Raw genomic sequence first — 17,797 nt, 5'->3', positions numbered from 1 at the left:
CACTCCCTAGGCACATGATAACTCCTGGCTGCCACAGTCTGGGCACTGCACTGGGGGATTCAGCGGTAGCCGGGCCCCACCTCGTGTCCTGGATGGTGGAGGGCAGACCTGCACTGAACAAGTGTTTACACAGAAACGATGTGTTTACTGTCACAGCAAGTGCTGCGAGGGATGAGTGCCAGGTCCGGTCCGATGGGAACCTAAAACCTGGTGTGGTCCTGAGGGTGAGGGAGGACTTCTCTGAGGAGATGACCTGGAAAATGACCAGGAATCGGCCTGGTGGAGAACTAGAGACGGCTGTTTCAGGCTAAGGGAAGGGCGTGTAGTGTTGTCTCCTTTTGCTGTGAAGGAAGACAGTGATTCTACCCTGCAGCGCAGTTTAAAGGCTGAAAGAAGATAAGGCATGTAAAATGAGTACCGTAAGAACCGAATAATTGGCTGGAGTTATCGTAACGGGCAAAAGCGTGAGGCCCTGTGATTCCACCTCTCGGGACCACACAGAACCAGCGCACTCTTTTCCACCGGGCCAGCCGTCATGGCTCATTCACAGAGGCTGCGTTTTCCACACACTCCCAGCACTCTCCACTTTGCTCTGCTCCCGTGAGGCGTCCACAGGTGGGCCCAGCCCTCCAGGCGCGGGGTGACTGGTACAGGCGGCGCAGTGGAAGGTCATGCAGAGAGGTGTTGCGTGATCCTCAGAACGCAGCAGGAGCATCTTTCAGCATCCATTCCTGCCTTCCTGTGTCCGCACACACATTCAGCAAAAGGGTATTCAGAGCCTGCTCGTTGCCAGGTGCAGTCCTAAGTGGTGCGTAAATGGCCATGAATAAGAGAGACAAATTATTACCATTTTTATTCTGGAGAGGGAGGCGCCTGAATCAGTAAACAGCCAGAGATGTGAATGCAGATGGTACGTGCTGTGAAAGAATAAACAGAGAAACAGGACAGAGAAGAGAGTCACAGGTGCCAGGAAGGCTGTGTTGTTTTTGGAGAGGATGGCGCTTGAGGTCTTTCAGAAATGGAGAGAACCCTGGGGTGAGCTGGAGTGAAGAGGTAATGTCGCCCAGGTGGGGGCTGAGGTGAGAGAGGTGAGTGGCCTCAGTCCTGGGCCGCGTGGGCCCTGCGGGAAACCTTAGGATGCTGTGAGATGGAGAGTGGGGGGTCTGATTTACTTTCTTAAAGGCCCTTTACCTGTTGGGAGAAGAAGTAGCTGGAAGGTGAGTGAAGGGCAAGGCTATTTGTAGCTGTTCAGTCCAGGGGTCGTCTTGGAGGCAGGAGGCACAGGGAGAAGGGCAGGAAAAGGAAGGAATTTGGAAGGAGGTGGAACAAAGGTAGAGAGAGGTGGGAAGGAAGCAGTAGAATAAGAGCCGAAGAGGATTCCTGCCTCGTACCAAGTGAGCTCTGCAGCCAGGGATGTGGACCCGCTGCTCTCTCAGACCCTTCCCACCTGACAGTCTCTGAAACACAGCCTGATTTGCTCTTCTTCTGTGAGGAGTAATAGCCTCTCTGTGCCCCTTTAGATGGACTCTCGAGACAGCTAAGTGTTCCTCTTCGCGCTCACAGGTTTTTAACGTGGTTCAGTGGGCCTGGTTGCTATGGCAATGTAGCCCACAGAAGTCACAGGGATAAGATACATAGGCGAAACCGCTCAAGGCCACAGGAAGAGGAGCACCAGGAGACGTGGAGGTGGGGGAGGGCGGGTCCCCGAGGCCTCAGTTCCTAGTGTCTCTTGTCAGCGCCGCCTTTCATGAGGACCATCAGTTAGCTTCCCCAGTATAGACCCCAAGAGGCAGACTGTAGATGAGGCTACAAGGAAAGAAAAATTCTGTCTCAGGCATCCCTGCCTGGGTGGTCAGTTGCATATACCGCGGAGGACAACAGGACACTCACATTAAAGACCTTCAGAGCTGAGAGAGACTCCAACAGTATATACGTCCCAACCCCTTCTATGCATAAGTGAGGAAGTGGAGAACCAGAGAGGGCGCAACTTGCCTGAGGTCACACAGCACATCAGCAGCAGAGGTGAAAGAACAAAAGGGAAGGTTTCTGGTACTGATCCCAGTCCTTGGCGGGGGTGGGGGTGGGGAGGGGACATAGGGAGAATCAGGGCTCCCCAGAGCTGTAAGCTCTTCTTTCTACATCTGGGGAAATCCCCAAGCTAAGACAGTGCTTTCCAAGATTAGAATGAGGCAGGAGCTTTTTACTTTATGAAGCTGGAATTAAATTTTCAAATGACATATTGATTGTTCTCATTAAATAGGACTAATAACAAAAAAACGATAGGAAGAGGGGAGGGAGGAAGGAGATACTCTTAATATATGTCTGCAGAGGAAGGGTGATTTAAACTGGAACATCTGTGCTCTGGAGGACTGTAACAGTCAAAAAGAATAAAATATGAAAGTGGCTTTGCACATACAACATAGAAAATGGTGAAAGACATAATATTGAGAGGAAAAAAAGTGAGTTCCAACACAAGATGCACATTATGATGCCATAAAGTAAAATAAACAAACAAAGCTCATGAAATAACCCTGCATTGGAAAAAATAATCTAGGAAAATCATCCCAAATAATTCAGTCATTTTTCTCTAGGTATCAGGGAGGGAGCTAGGATTAGAGGTCAACAGGGACTTTTGCCTTATCTGGAATGTCGAATTTTTTACAAGGGAAGTAAATTCATGATTATCATTGAACTAAAAATTAATTTAAAAAATACAAGTAGTATATCATAGTTTCAGAAAAACTGGAAGGACTCTGAAAAGTACAAAGTAAGAAGCCTTTTGCCCACTCGTGTTGTCTTTCTCTAATGTTTACCAGGTTCTGTCCTGTTGTGGGTTCCATATCAGTGTATGTGCTACAAATACCTTCTCTTACTCTGTGGCTTGCCTTTTTTTTTTTAACAGATTATTAACAGATCATTGATTTGTGGATGGAGAGAATATAAATTGAAAAGATTGATTGTCTGGACAAAGATATATTTTCTTATTTAAGTTCGGTGTTTATAAAAAATTCAGGGTGCAATATCAGTACAGAAAAACATGTATATACCTATGGGATGGGTTGTTTGTTTGCTTGGTGTTTTTAATGAAGGTGTACGGTAACAAGTGTACAGTAATACAGTTGACCTTGAACAACATGGGGGTTAGAGGTGCCTACCCTCTGCATAGCCAAAAATCTGTGTGTAACTTTACAGTCGGCCCTCCATATCTGCCGTTCCATATGCATGGTTCCAACCTGCAGACTCAACCAGCCACAGGTCTTGTGGTACTGCAGTATTTACTACTGAAAAATATCCATGAATAATGGACCCACACAGTTCAAACCCATGTGTTCAAGGGTCGACGGCGTATGGAGTATGCAGTATTCTCACTACATAGACTAGTTGAATCATCCATTTTACCGTGGATGTGTGTCTGGATTGTTTACAGCTTGATACCATTATGAATAAAGATACTATGAATGTTCTTATACATTTCTTTTGGTGGATGTATGCTCTCATATTTATTTATTTGTTTGTTTGTTTATTTTATTTTTGGCTGTGTTGGGTCTTCGTTTCTGTGCGAGGACTTTCTCTAGTTGTGGCAAGTGGGGGCCACTCTTCATCTCAGTGCACGGGCCCCTCACTGTCGCGGCCTCTCTTATTGCGGAGCACAGGCTCCAGACGCTCAGGCTCAGTAGTTGTGGCTCATGGGCCTAGTTGCTCCACGGCATGTGGGATCTTCCCAGACCAGGGCTCGAACCCGTGTCCCCTGCATTGGCAGGCAGATTCTCAACTGCTGTGTCACCAGGGAAGCCCTATGCTCTCATTTTTATTGGGTAAATACCTAGTAGTGGAATGGTTGGATCAATGTGTAGACATATGTTTAGCTTCAGTAGATACTACCAAACAGCTATACGAGGTGGTTGTACCAGTATATACTCCCGTTCAGCAATGCATGAGAATGTTTTTTCTTCACATCCTCATGACCGGTTGGTTGGGTTTGTCTGTCTTTTCAGTCATACCCGTTCTGGTGGATATGTTGCGATATCTCACTCTGGTTTTGCTTTCCCTGATGACTAATGATGCTGAGCCTCTTTCCATATGGCATTCCCATTTGGACAGGCTCTCTTGTGAAATGTTGTTCAGTATTTTTGCCTATTTATTGCTGAGTTATCTTTTCCTTATTGATTGGTAGAGATGATTTGTATATTATAGATACATGTATTACAAATATATTTCTGTGGCATGTCTTCTGATGAGCAGAAGTTCTTAAGGTTTATTGTATTTACCTTTTCTTTTTCCTGCATGATTGATGCTCTTGTGACTTGTTCAAACAAGTTTCCCCTACTCTTAAGTCATGAAGATGTGTTATCTTCTAAGAGTTTTAGAGTTCAGCCTTTCCAGGCGTAACAGACCTTTAAGTCTATTATTCACCTGGAATTGATGTTTGTGTTGAGTGAGAGGTAGAAATTCAATTTCATTTCTTTCCAGGTTGTCTCCACACGACTGATTGAAAAGCCCTCTTTCTCGCCCCTGTGCACAGTGGTAGTGCTGTGTCTGTCATTTATCAAGTGTCCACAAAGGGCTGGTCATGGCAGGCTTTTAATAGATACGTGTTGAATCGAATCTGAAATGGACCATATTTGTTAGGTATCTATTTATAAGGCTGTTGTGTTTTTAAAGGAAATTCTGTTCCTAATGACTAGGATTTCCTCTAGTATCTTTTACCCTGAGAAATCATAAGGGAACTATTCCACAGTCACCAAGTTTTTGTTCAAATTTTGTGTGGTTTTCGAGCCATCAGCCCATTGTTTGTTATGCCAACGTGCACCAGGAGAGGGCCCTATTCTTTCATGGGAGTGAGGGAGGGCCTGAGTCCCTGTGGAGACAGCCCTTCCGTCTGCAGAGCCTCCCACGCAGGACTTGAGAGTGTTCCCTGACTTTGGGCCTGTTGTTTATTTATTTTCTCCTCCATATAGCAGAGTGAGCCATGGTTATAGTGGTCGGTCATGAGAGAATTACTTATCTTTACAGGACATGAGGACAGTTCAGGCCCAAACTCACAGAACTGAATGCTGGTCAGATTTGGGAGAGCTGTCGGAGGCCATCCAGGGCAGGTGTCTCTACATCAGCACCACTGACATTTGGGGCCAGATACTCCGTAGTGGTGGGGCATGTCCTGTGCGTGGCAAGGTGCTGAGCAGCATCTCTGGGCTCTGCCCCGTAGATACCAGTAGTACCTCCCCAGTTATGATAACCAAAAATGTCTCCGGATATTGCCTAATATTCCTTTGGAGGACAAAACCTCCCCCGTTGAGTACCACTGGTCTGGTGCAATCCCAGTTCCACATTTAGCAGATAGGAAACTGAGTCCCGGAGAGGGAGATAACCTTCTCAGAGCTACAGCTACTCAGCTAGTGCAGGAGTTGAGACAAGAACCCAAGATCCTCACGGTTTACATACTCAGGGCCAGAGAGCTGCTCTCCTGAGCTTTGCAGATTGCTCTGTTGGCTTTTGTTTCTATTCTTGTTTTAAATTCCAGCTCCATGTCTGACCCCTCTATCTCCTGCTTCCACTTCATAGTTCCTTTTCTTTCACTTTACTTTTCTTATTGCATCACTGAAATAAATTCATTGCTAGAAAACAGAGAGGTGCAGAAAGAAGAAAACAAAAAGCACAGTGCCACAGCAAGATAACCACTGTTCACATTCCAGTGTGTTTACATTCCAACGTAGTAATTTTCCACGTATACATTCATGTGTGTGTGTGTGTGTGTGTGTGTGTGTGTGTGTGTGTGTGTGTTTTACTTTGTTTAGTTGGAAAAGTAACAGTCACCCAGCTGAGAAGATTGATTACCTCTGTGGGGTCTGAGGGAGGCAGGGACGGGCAGGGGTTAGGAATCTTCTCCTTTTACTCTGCACTCTAAATTATTGTTTGAATTTAGTGCAGTAAGCCTTTATTGCTTTTTTTTTTTCCCTTAAGAGGAAATACTCCCACACTTAGCAAATGTTCACACTCCCTGACGCGTGGGGAGTTAAAGCAAAAGCCCACCCTCTACCACCCCGCCTCAGACTGTCACTCCATATTCCACCTATACTTGATCCAGGGTTATTTTGCTCTTCACCCTGAGAAGAGATACCCCCAGTTACACAGAACACGAATTCTGTCCCCATAGCCAGGCACCATCAAGTGGCTCCCCTCGGCCTGACTGTATGAGTGGTTCCTCCAGCCCAAACCCAGAACCCAGTGTTTTTTCTCAATTGGAAACGAGCTGGGATTTGTGGGAAGGAGGCATCTTGACTTCCAGTAATACCTTTCCTTTCCGTGGCTTTATAGTTTTTAAATATATTTACATCCTTTCAGACCTGTCATAATCTGGGAAACACACCTGTTAGGTTCATCGGATTCCTGGCAAAAATGGTCTGTCGGTAAGAGTCTTTGGTTCTTCAGACATGACTGAGACCCCCCAACAGTCCAGGCAGCGTGTGAGACTCCGGGGCTCACCGATCACTGGACACCGTCACTTCCCGGACGACACTGTTCACCATCTACACCCCCTGTCTTTCAATATGGAGGGCTAACCCTCTGGGGGGTGGGCAGGATGATCTCAGGGCCTTTAACTATTTACATACTAAAAAAACAGGAAATAAATTCAGCCCTCCTGTTTATTAACACAGCGCTCGACAGTGACAGCTGTCTAGAGTTGATCAAATAAATACGTGCTAGTTGAGGTGTTTGCTCAAATTTTACTAATGAAAGCGTGTGGTCAAAAAAGTTTGGAGAGTGACCAGCCTATTTCAGAACAGCTGAGTGAAAAGTGGCATCAAACAAGTGCTGATCTGTGGAACACAGAGGAGGGGTGGGGGTGATAGGAAAGATTTCCCAGGTGAGGGTCCTTTTTGCATCCTCAGCCCCAAATACAGAGCTCATTAATTATAGTCTCAATGAATGGGGGCAGGAACATGTCATCTCCGTCCTAGATGATGAGTAGTGACATGCCTGTTGGTCCTCTAAAATCTTCAAGATACCGCCATTCATTGGGCGACAGAGGTGGTCAGTCACCTTCGTCCAAAGCCACCTCTGTCCTTGGAATGTGCTGTGCTGATGTCATTAACCTTGCCGGTAGTTGCCACAAAATCAGAGCCTTGGTTACTCACTTCTGTACTGATGACTTTTCCATGACGAGACCCCAGTGGATAGAATGCCTAGAAGCTGAGGGTTCGGGGGTCGTTTGGTACAATTTGCTCTACTGAGTGTTACAGATCTTCAGACACCCAGGAGGTACTGTAATGGTCTTATTAAACTCACTCAAACTCCTAAAATATCCTGATGTCTGAGCCCCATCCCACTCCAAGGAAAACAAAATTTTCACCAGTGGGGCCCTGGCTGATAATCCTAAAAGCTCCACACTTGATTGTAATGTGCAGCCAGGGTGGAGAGCCCCTGTTCTAGAAGGCGTCTTCTTAACTAGTATTGCCATAGCTTAGTCGTTCACGTGTTGTCGTCACAATTCTTGCCATATCTACAGACCACTGGTCCTATTTGTATTTAAAGTAACTTTTAACCTTAAGCCTATTTTAAAAAGAAACTTCATATCACTTCCATTTGAAACAAAATATTCTCTTGCTGTCATTAGAAAGCAACCAGAATAATAAATTCCATCAAAACAAAACACGATAATATAATTCTGGTTGTTGTGTGCCTAGGCCCTGAGCTTGGGACCTGCACTCTCTCTCTCTGTGTTAAAAACAGATCAGAAAATGTTACAGAAGTAGTAAGACAGGCTGGTTCCAAGTGGAGACTTTCTCATTAAATTTGTGAGAAAGATTAATAGGAAACTGAAAAGGAAAAAACGTTCTCGCTGTGACTCACTATTATGAAATTCCATTGCACTGTACCCGCATTTCCCACCCTTTGGAAAATGCCAACCTTGGATAACATTGACATGCATTTGAGGGAAGGAAAAGCTACTTTCGAGGTCAATTTCTTGGCTGTAGATCTTTCCTAGTTGACCAGACATGATTCTGATCCAGGATAATAATTCATTTTCCCCTTGACAATTCATGGGGTGTACGTGAGATATAGTAAGTAATACATAGCGTTATTCAAGTGAGGCACAGATGGGTGGGGAAAGACCACACACACACACACACACACACACACACACACACGCACACGCACACACACACGGAACCAGATGAAATTAAAGTCCTGATTTATTCAGCCAGGGCTACAGAGAGCTCCTGGAAGTGAGGGGCCCGTGGAGCAGGAACGGATGACGCATGCCTCAAGTGAACTTTCCACCTGCACTTGGAGTCCCCACTGAGGGGCTGGAAGCTGCAGCTCGTACTTTCTGTGCAAAGGAGGGTCGTGGTGGATGTGGGAAGCCTCATTTCATGGCTGTTCCACACGCCCTGTATCCTTGGGGCTTAACATCTGTACGCAGGAAACACTGACACTGACATCTATATGCATCCATATAAGGGAATGTTTAGACCGATGGGCTCTCTGGTCAGGCTCTGTCCCCCGCCACCCCCTTCCTGCGGGAAAGCCAGGGTGGGGATTCCTGTGGGGTGCCCCACCTCTAGTTTTCCAGCTCATTTCTCCACACTCACTTGACAAAGACAAGAAAAAAAAAAAAAAAGAAGAAGGGTTAGTATTATTGTCTTTGTTGCCTCAAGACTCAGAATGTTATTTAAGAAAATACTGTTTTGAGAATGGTTTGATGATTCCCCTTAGGAAATCAGCTAAAATTGGTATGTAGTTATTCACCCAGAAACAGAGCCTAAAGGTAGTCTAATGCTGTTCTACAGGAATCTGACATGCGTAGGATCACACCGACCCTGTTTTTTTAAAATATGTATTCTGAATCTTTATGGTTATCTGTTAACCAAGAGAAGTCAAATGCCCAGTTAGTCCCCTAGAGTGAGTGAGTTGGGAACATGAAGTTTTGTGGTATTTCATGGAAATCTCTAATAGTTCATCAGTTTTAAATTAAGTAAGATAGAAAAGGAAAATTTTAAGACTGAAAGCAATACAAAAATAAAATACTCACCCCTTGAATTTTCATGTGGGTCCCTTACAATACAGTATTTTTGCATCCTGACTTCAAAAATCTCTTCATTTGTACTTGCTCTGTTGACAGAGAGCAATTTTAGCTCTTACTAATCATCTAACGATTACTACTCTCAGAATCGTAATATGTTAGGGGTTGTCCTAAGCAATAGTAACAGTAAATGGCACTTGGTAAGTGTAGCAATTGTCACTCATTAGCTCCTCCCAGGGCGGACCCTGTACTGAAGCAGGAGCACACGGCAGTTCCCAAACAAGGGAATCACTGGAAAACTTTTCGGTAGAGAAATTGCTTCATCTTTAGAAAACTCATCATGGTTGGATCCTAGATCCCCCCAAAAAGGCTATAAAAGAAACAGCTTAAGAGCAACCAGGAAATGTTAGTATGTTATATGACATCAAGAACTTTTTAATATAGGTGATCATAATATTGAGGTTACGTAGGAGGATGTCCTTGTTTTCAGGAATTGCATGCCGAAATATTTAAGGCTGAGTGATGCAATGGCTTCAGCTTACTTTCAGATGATTCAGTAAATCAGAGAGAGTCAAAGCAGATATGGCAAAATGTTCGTTGGGACTCTACATCCAGAGTATAAGGATGTTCATTGTTCTTTCAAATATTTTGTATGTCTAACATTTTTCGTAACACAAACTTGAGGGGTGTGTGAAGGAAACTGAATCATGGAATCTGGAAAGTTAAGATGAAAAAGGGTCACATGATGTATAAAGAGGAAGAAAAGTTATGAGGGCTTTTGTTTTTTTTTTCAGCTACTTGCGCTAGTTGGTGGGATTTACTCTTGGTAACATATGCCCCAGAGCTACTTCTGACCTCATTTTTTTAATTTATAGAGGCATCTGCTAGTGCTGAACTCAGTCACGACTCTCATGCTACCCATCTGTTTGATTTGTGAGCAGGAAATAGAAGTTCAGGATCATAGAAAGCCAAAGCTGGGGAAGCTGGCCAGCCCAAATTAGAAGGCCACTCGGGTTTGTGAGCACCGCTGGGAGAGCACGCAGGACACCACTGTCGGCTGCCCTCCTCCCAGGGGCCTGTGGTAGGGAGACTTTCCCTCTGCTTCTAGGTCTTTGAGAGAAAAGACCTGTGCTCAACTTAAGAGACATGTTTCCATCCAGCTTCTTTGAGGGTCAGTGCCTTTCCATTCTTGCTCTGGGTGGAATTTACTAGTAGGTAAAGCATTAGGGGATAAAAGACAGCTGATTTACCCATGTAGCAGCAAAAAGGATCTTCATACCATTGTAAATCAGATCATGCGACTCTCCAGCTTAAAACTGACAGGTGGCTTCTCATTGTACTTAAAAGTCTTTTCTTTTAATTTATTTCATTCAAGTACAGTTGATGTATAATGTTTTGTTAATTTCTGCTGTCACTGTACTTAAAATTCTCACTCCCAACTTTGGCCTGTGAGGCCCAGATTATTCAGCTGTACCTTCTCCTCCAACTCCATCGTTTATTAGCACTCTCTCCCTGGCTGCACGCTCCAACCACATCAAACACACGGCTGACTTTGAAGGTCAGGCTAGAGATAAGGAATCTGAGGTACCCTGAAGATCTGCACCAGGACCAAGGCTGAATCTTACTATCCTTGGCTTCTACCCTATTGCTTGCTCACATTTACCCCCTTGGCATTAGAATTCAAGGGGCACCAAGAGCACCCCCAAAACAAAAGCATCTCTTCTGCTTCCTATCACAGTATATGAAATTCTCCTATTAGAGACTTAATTTGTTGATTTGAAATATTATCTGACCTTTAGAAGCCCCGCGAAAATACAAAGTCTGCTGACACTGGGAGAAAGATAACGCTGTGCAAGCCAGTTCATTGGTGGTATTCATTTATCAAATAGTTGTGTGTTTCTTAATTTTTATTTATTTTATTTATTTATTTTTGGCTGCATTGGGTCTTCATTGCTGCATGCGGGCTTTCTCTAGTTGTGGCGAGCAGGAAGCTACTCTTCATTGTGGTGCACAGTCTTCTCATTGCGGTGGCTTCTCTTGTTGCGCAGCATGGGCTCTAGGCCCGCAGGCTTAAGTAGTTATGGCACACAGGCTCAGTAGTTGTGGCTCGCGGGCGCTAGAGCACAGGCTCAGTAGCTGTGGCGCATGCATGGGCTTAGTTGCTCCGCGGCACGTGGGATCTTCCCAGACCAGGGCTCAAACCCGTGTCCCCTGCATTAGCAGGCAGATTCTCAACCACTGTGCCACCAGGGAAGTCCATCAAATAGTTTTGAGGAGTAGGAAGATCACTCAGGAAAGGGTGTGGGGGAACTAAAAAAGACCTCTAGGTAAAAACAAAAACAAATCAAAGGAAAACACTGAAGTAGAAACTCTGTACTGTGCTTGGTGAGATGTTGATAGTATACACTAAGTGATAGAAATAGATTACAGAAGTATAATATTTTATATTCCATTCTTATTTAAAATAATATGCTTAAATGTTTTATGCATGGAAAAACCTGGCAGGATAAACCCCAAAAGGTTATCAGTGATGACCCCTGAATGATGGGGTTATATATTTTTCCTTTTATAAACAAAAATGTATCTGCATCTTCTGTTTTTTTCAAATATAGCCAGAAAGAAAGGGGCTAGAGTGACAGTTTTAAAAATATATCTAACACATTGCACAGTGACTGTATTTAACAGCACTGTATTGTATACTTGAAAGATGCTAAGAGAGTAAATCTTAAATGTTCTCACCGCAACAATAAGAACAAAGATGGCAGTTGTGTGAGGTGAAGAATGTATCAACTAACCTATTGCAGCAGTCATTTAGCAGTATATACGGGTATCAATCATCATGTCATATGCTTTAAACTTACACAATATTATATGTCAATGATCTCAGTATATCTGGGGAAAAAAGCTATGTCCACTAAATTAATAGTTTTTCAAAGGATAGTCTTTTCCTAGAGGCTGAATTAAGTATTGGGTGCATTTGCAGAAGAAAATGACAAATGTCAAATAAAATAAAAGTCAAATAACACGTAAAGTGATTAAAATGTTGTTGTTGTTGATGGACCTTAGAAGTCAGGCATAACAAATTTGTAGCTTGAGTGCCGTTGCCCCTATTATACCCAAGGCAGATATTAATAATCCATCCTGCTGAGTCCAAGTATAATGTCAGAATTCTCTCCAGAAGTAGCCACTGCCTCTCAGTCAAGGTTGGTACATGAGACGACCCCAGGGCCATCACTAGCACATATGTTGCCTTCAGGCAAATCATGAAGAGATATCCTTCCTCAAGATCTTTCACCTCCTTCTTTTGAATTATTTTCATAGTATATTGATGTTTTTATGGAACCAAATACATCTGCTGGAAAATCATTATAAACAATCGATCTCTGATGTCTACGATATGTTTGGCACCCCCTAGGATGAGATACCCTTGAACAATACACTATCTGCATAAACCATTCACAGCAGCCCTGGATGATACTTTTTTGTCATCTCTGCTAGAGATCCCACCCCCACCAAAAAAAGTAAACACATTCTTATCTCCAAAAAAAAAGAGTGGTCTGAGACCCCTGGAGACTGCTCCATTGTCCTGACATTCTAGCACTGGAGTTTGTCCTACTTTGGTATCTGGGAGGCAACTGAAGTACCCACTTCCTCTTGGTCAGATGTAGAGTCCATATAGCAAGGCAATAGGGCAAGACATAGGACGCTAACGAGGTATTATTAACCAGTCAGCTGTTTCCGTTTCAGGGCAGTAAGATGGAAGGAAGACTGTGGGTCTTTGCTCCACTTAAAACTCAGACTTAATTCCATTTTTTTTCCCAGTCCATGAATTTGCTAATTTCACATTCCAGTGATTTGCAATGAACATAGTTCCCTGGGGCCTTTGCTGTTGCATTGGCTGTATTGCAGGCCCAGCCTCTCCTTCCCAGCACCCAGCATTTGGGGTGTGCAGTCCAGTGGTTCTGAAGAGGTGTTCTGGGTGGCACGGTCCGCTGGGCTTCATGACGAGTAAGGGGAACTCAGATGTTGAGGACATCTTCCACCCAGCAGGTTCTAACTGGTCACTTAGAGTTTTTAAATCAGCATTCCCAACTTGAGACTTGGTACAGGCACACGGAAGTCTTCGTGCTTTTGTCCCTCTCAAGAAAGACCTGTGTCCATTCAGCAGAGCAGAATGAAAGAGCAGGGTAAGGTTGGTTTTAGAAAAGATGATTGTCCTAGCCCCAGTGCAGGTCAGGCCAGACCTAGATCAGCAAGAGAATTCTGAGAGGTCTCAGCTACAGCTTATCACACGTTTCTTTATTAGGTAAGTATTACCGTATACCCTGCCTATATCCAAAAGAATATGCAGTGCCTTATACTTAAAGAAATTGTCTTGCTGAGTCTAGGGACGATGACACAGAATAAGACCAAAAAGGCATCAAGAGGCAGAGGGGAAGGCCAGGGCGTGTTACATCAGGCTCCCTCACCCCAATTACAGGTTGATTCCCAAGTACTCTCCTGGAAAGCGTATATCTTTGCACTCAGAAATCCTGGATTCAGGGCTTACCGCTGTGCTTGACAGCTATGAGCCTCTGGGGAAATGATTGAATCCCTGAGCCGTAGTTTCTACACCCCCAAAATGCTGGGGCTAGGTCCCTGCTTCCCAGAGCCTTTGTGTGAAATGCGGTTACCAGAGACCCCTCCCTCCTCTTGCCACAGCCCAGCAAGGAGGCTTTGACTCACCTTCCCTGGAAGTCGCCTAAAACCGAGGGGTCTGACTGCCTGCAGCCCCGTCAGCCCACCCCTCCATTACTCACCCGCTGAGCAAATGATTTCCTGCTCTCTCCACACCAGCCATCTCATCTCCGATCTTATCTTCCCTCTGTCTGTGACTCCATCTTTCCTGCCCATCCTCCCAGGCCCATCCCAGGGCCATCAGTACCTCATTCCCCCCAGTTCTCGTGTTCAGCACGCACTTTATCAGATGCCTGTTCTCTGCCAGACACCTGGTGTTCTTTCTCCCTCCTCCGAGTCTCTAGAGCCCTTGCTTGCAGACCTCTTTTGCACCTAGTGATTCTGATTATTTCCCAGTCACAGGTATCTTTAACCTTCTTCCCCTACTAGATTATAAACTTCATTAAAATCTAGTTTTTCCAGTCTTACCTGTCGTCATGTTTCCTGCAGCATCCAGGCCCCACTCCAGACAGAAAACAGTAAAAACACTCAGTGGATGTTTGGTGAACTGAGGGAAGGAAGGGGGAACACCAAGTGCGCTGGGCTAGCAATCTGCCTCACACCTGGCTGGAAAGGTGGCCTGCCACCCCCGTTCAGGTGTGTATGGGTAGACACGGACGTGCCCAGAATTCATCAGTCTCCCCTTTATCTCAAGTACCACTTTGCACCTTGTCTTTCTTTGGTCTCATAGAGTCAGAGGAAGTGAAATATCTGGAAAGGTCTGGTCACCTGGAGAAGCACCGACTCACATCTCCCCTTGCACTTGTGTATTCCTTTTTCCTGGAGTCAGTTTCTATCCTCGTGCTCATGATTCTCAAGTTCAGATCCACTCTGTGGACGCTGGGGGGCCCTAGGCCTTATGTCTCGTTGCCTTTTAGACATCTTCTCTTGAATGTTCACAGAAATTCACCTGGCCAGGGTCTGATCTCAGCTTCCTCTTGCCTGCAAGCTCACTGTGTCTTCTGACCCTGTGAACAGCTCCGCATGGGTGTCCTTTCCCTCTCTTTGCTGTCATATCCAGTCTGTAGTTGGGTCTTTGATATCTGTTCCCAGCTCTCTATCTCCTTTGCCACTGCTCCAGGCCCTGCAATCTCTTGCTTGGCCTATTCCAACACCGCTTTTGCCCTCCCCCAGTGCTTTCTCTCTTGTAGCCAAAAGGTGAAACTGCAGATGTGATCATGCCACTTCCCTGATTAAAACCATCAGGACAGGGCTTCCCTGGTGGCGCAGTGGTTGAGAGTCCACCTGCTGATGCAGGGGACGCGGGTTCGTGCCCCGGTCCGGGAGGATCCCACATGCCACGGAGCGGCTGGGCCCGTGAGCCATGGCCGCTGAGCCTGCGCGTCCAGAGACTGTGCTCCGCAACAGGAGAGGCTGCGACAGTGAGAGGCCCATGTACCGAAAAAAAAACCCAAAAACCATCAGGATAGCGTCCAAACACCTCAGCAAGGCTTACAAGATCCTTCCTGCTGTGCCTCCCGCTCACCCCTCCTTCCTCACCTCATGCCACCTTCCCCCAGCACTGAAAGCTTCAGTCTTATTCAGCTGTCAACCCCTCACCCGCTATGGTCTCTCTTGCTTTGGGGCCTTTCACAGGTGCTGTTCACCCTCACCTGTCCAACACTTAGCCCTTGTTCAGGTCTCAGCTTAGCATTTCCTTCTCCAGAAAGTCTTTCCTATCATTCTCCCCAGAAGTCTGGATTGATTAGCCCTATTATATATTCCTGTAGTACCCCAATTGTAGGACTTAACTAGAACTACCCATTTTACCTGTTTTCCTCCTCATCTTGGTAAGGACCATGCACTAGGTCTGCCTAACTTACTGCTGTATCTCCAGTGCCTTGCAGAGAGACTTGGTATAACAGATACGTACTGTTTGCTGAATGAATAAATGAATGAATGAATGGCTTAATTTCTGCTCAGGCTATATCCTAGTTAGAATGAAAGTGTTGAGAATTTGAGACGTCCTTGTTTGGTCTCTAGATAGTATTATACCCATGTTCTCTATATTCCTCTGATTGGCCTTTCATAGCAGGTAAAATGCAGGTCTTGAGTATGGCTAGTCCCTCCGAAAAGACTTTTGATCAGTGTTTGCATGGGATATGAGACACTGCTCTGATTCTTCTTCAGAAGCACCCTGGGCTGGGGCTGGATTAGAAAGCTCAACCGGCTTGGTGAGGGACCTGAACGAATAAGGCCTCTGATCAGTTTTTTAAAAGAAAACTACTGTAGACTGCAGGATCTTGGAAGAGTCCTAGAAGGTGAATCTCGAATGGGGCTTTGCAGGATGGACAAGAATGATGTGGTTTGGGAGGGTTGAGGAAGAAGGAATTTATAGGGATACGTTGACCACATGAGCGGTCTGGTTATTTACCTTGGAATCACACCAGCAGAACTTCAAAAATTAGTTGCCTGTGAAGAAATTGTCTACACAAATTCAGGATAGAAATTACCTCTGGAGTTTGGGGAGCAGAGGTTTCAGTAATTGCCTGTTTTTCAGCTAGAAGATGGCGCAAGACTCTTTTCATTCTTCTTCAAACTGCATGTGTATGTCACAATTTTTAAGTTTAAAGAATGTTAGTTGATAGGACCAAAAGCCTAGTAAATAAAGCAACAAATGATGTGGTCCTATCAGATAGGAGTGAGGCTAAAACGTTTCGTATGTAGTGAGATTTTAAAGTAATTTCCTCCTGTGTCTATTTTTAATAAGTGAATGTGTTTTTCATAAAGTGTATGTATAATGGGGGCCGGGGGTATATTTCAAGCTTCCCAAGGCTTTGGCTGCATAGGCGACTATGGGAAGGCAGTGGGTGTGGAAGTGAGGCGGCCCTGGGTCTCGGTGTCAGCCCTGCTGCTTCCTTATCACTGTGTGGACCTGGCTGGGACCCTCCATCTCCCCAGAAGTCTCAGCGTCCTCACAGGTAGGATGGGAATTGTAAGACCTAAGTCACAGAATGCTCAGAGGTGTAAAGGAGGCAATGGGTACAAAGCACCTGGCACTGAGTCTAGGGGAGGGCCACTTACAGACCATTTAATCCAGCCTCTTCATTTTGTTTCATTTAAACTGTTCTTAATTGCACACGATAAATCAAATAGTACAGATGAGCTTATGGTGAAAAAGATCATTCTTGGCTCCGCTGCACCTCTCCCCACCTGCATCTCAATCCCCAAGGCAACCTGCTTTAATCCTTTCTGTTTCTAGTTCTTCTGTTTGTTATCTCCATAACGCTTAGTAATATGAGGCTAACCTCTATTTCTTCATGAGCAACTTTAAACAATACTTCTTTTCTCCCTAGTTGGAAAGATAAGACTTTAGCTCATTTACATCTGTTCCCTCTCTTCCTCTTAGTATTTGATTGTTACATTTTATTACTTCTGTTGTTTTCCCTTGTAATCAGAGATAATATACTTACCCCTCTTTTGATTCTTTCAGTAACATTATTTAGTATTTTGACTCGAAATTAACAGTCCTAGTTTCCACTCCTAGGCTTTTACCTCCTACCGCCTGTCAGCTACCCTTTTACTTTTATACTGGCACAGCTGTATTTTTTGTAACATTTGTCTTTTGTTCTGCATCTGTGATTTGTTCCTTAAGTGTAGCCTAAAAAAAAAGAGAAAAAAGACAAAAGTATTTTTCATGTTATTAATCCTATGCGAATATTGTTCCTTGCTGGACCAAGTGTCATGACCAAGGATTTTGTTTCCTTCCCTCTGATTCCAGCATCAAGACCCCAAAAGCTCCTTATTTTAAAGTTAAGAAGAATTACTTTCAGATTTTTTTCCCAGATTAATTTTTTGAATTAATATATATTTAATGTAGAAAATGTAGTAAATACATACAAGTAGGAAAAAACAGGAAGGGAGAGAGAGGAATCGAAAATTTAAAAACACCTGAAAATCCAGCTCTATGGAGCGTTTACTAGAAATACTTCACATAGTGTTCATGCAGGGTAATCAGTATGTTGAAGAGAAAATACTTCCTTTAGTGATAAGGGGAAACATCTATGCCTACATAAGAAAACCCAGAATAGGAAGGATTCTGTCCTAAGTCTCAAT

General features: G+C 44.6%; 1 protein-coding gene across 2 annotated transcripts in view; it reads left to right on the top strand.

The window, feature by feature from the left end:
* CYFIP2 (cytoplasmic FMR1 interacting protein 2) overlaps positions 1 to 17,797 on the top strand; it is a 133,697-nt gene that overhangs the window by 96,671 nt on the left and 19,229 nt on the right. The gene's annotated exons all lie outside the window — the stretch shown is intronic.

Source organism: Kogia breviceps, chromosome 4, assembly GCF_026419965.1.
Source record: "Kogia breviceps isolate mKogBre1 chromosome 4, mKogBre1 haplotype 1, whole genome shotgun sequence".
Taxonomy (NCBI): Eukaryota; Metazoa; Chordata; class Mammalia; order Artiodactyla; family Physeteridae; genus Kogia; species Kogia breviceps.
This window is presented reverse-complemented; position numbering and strand designations above follow the sequence as displayed.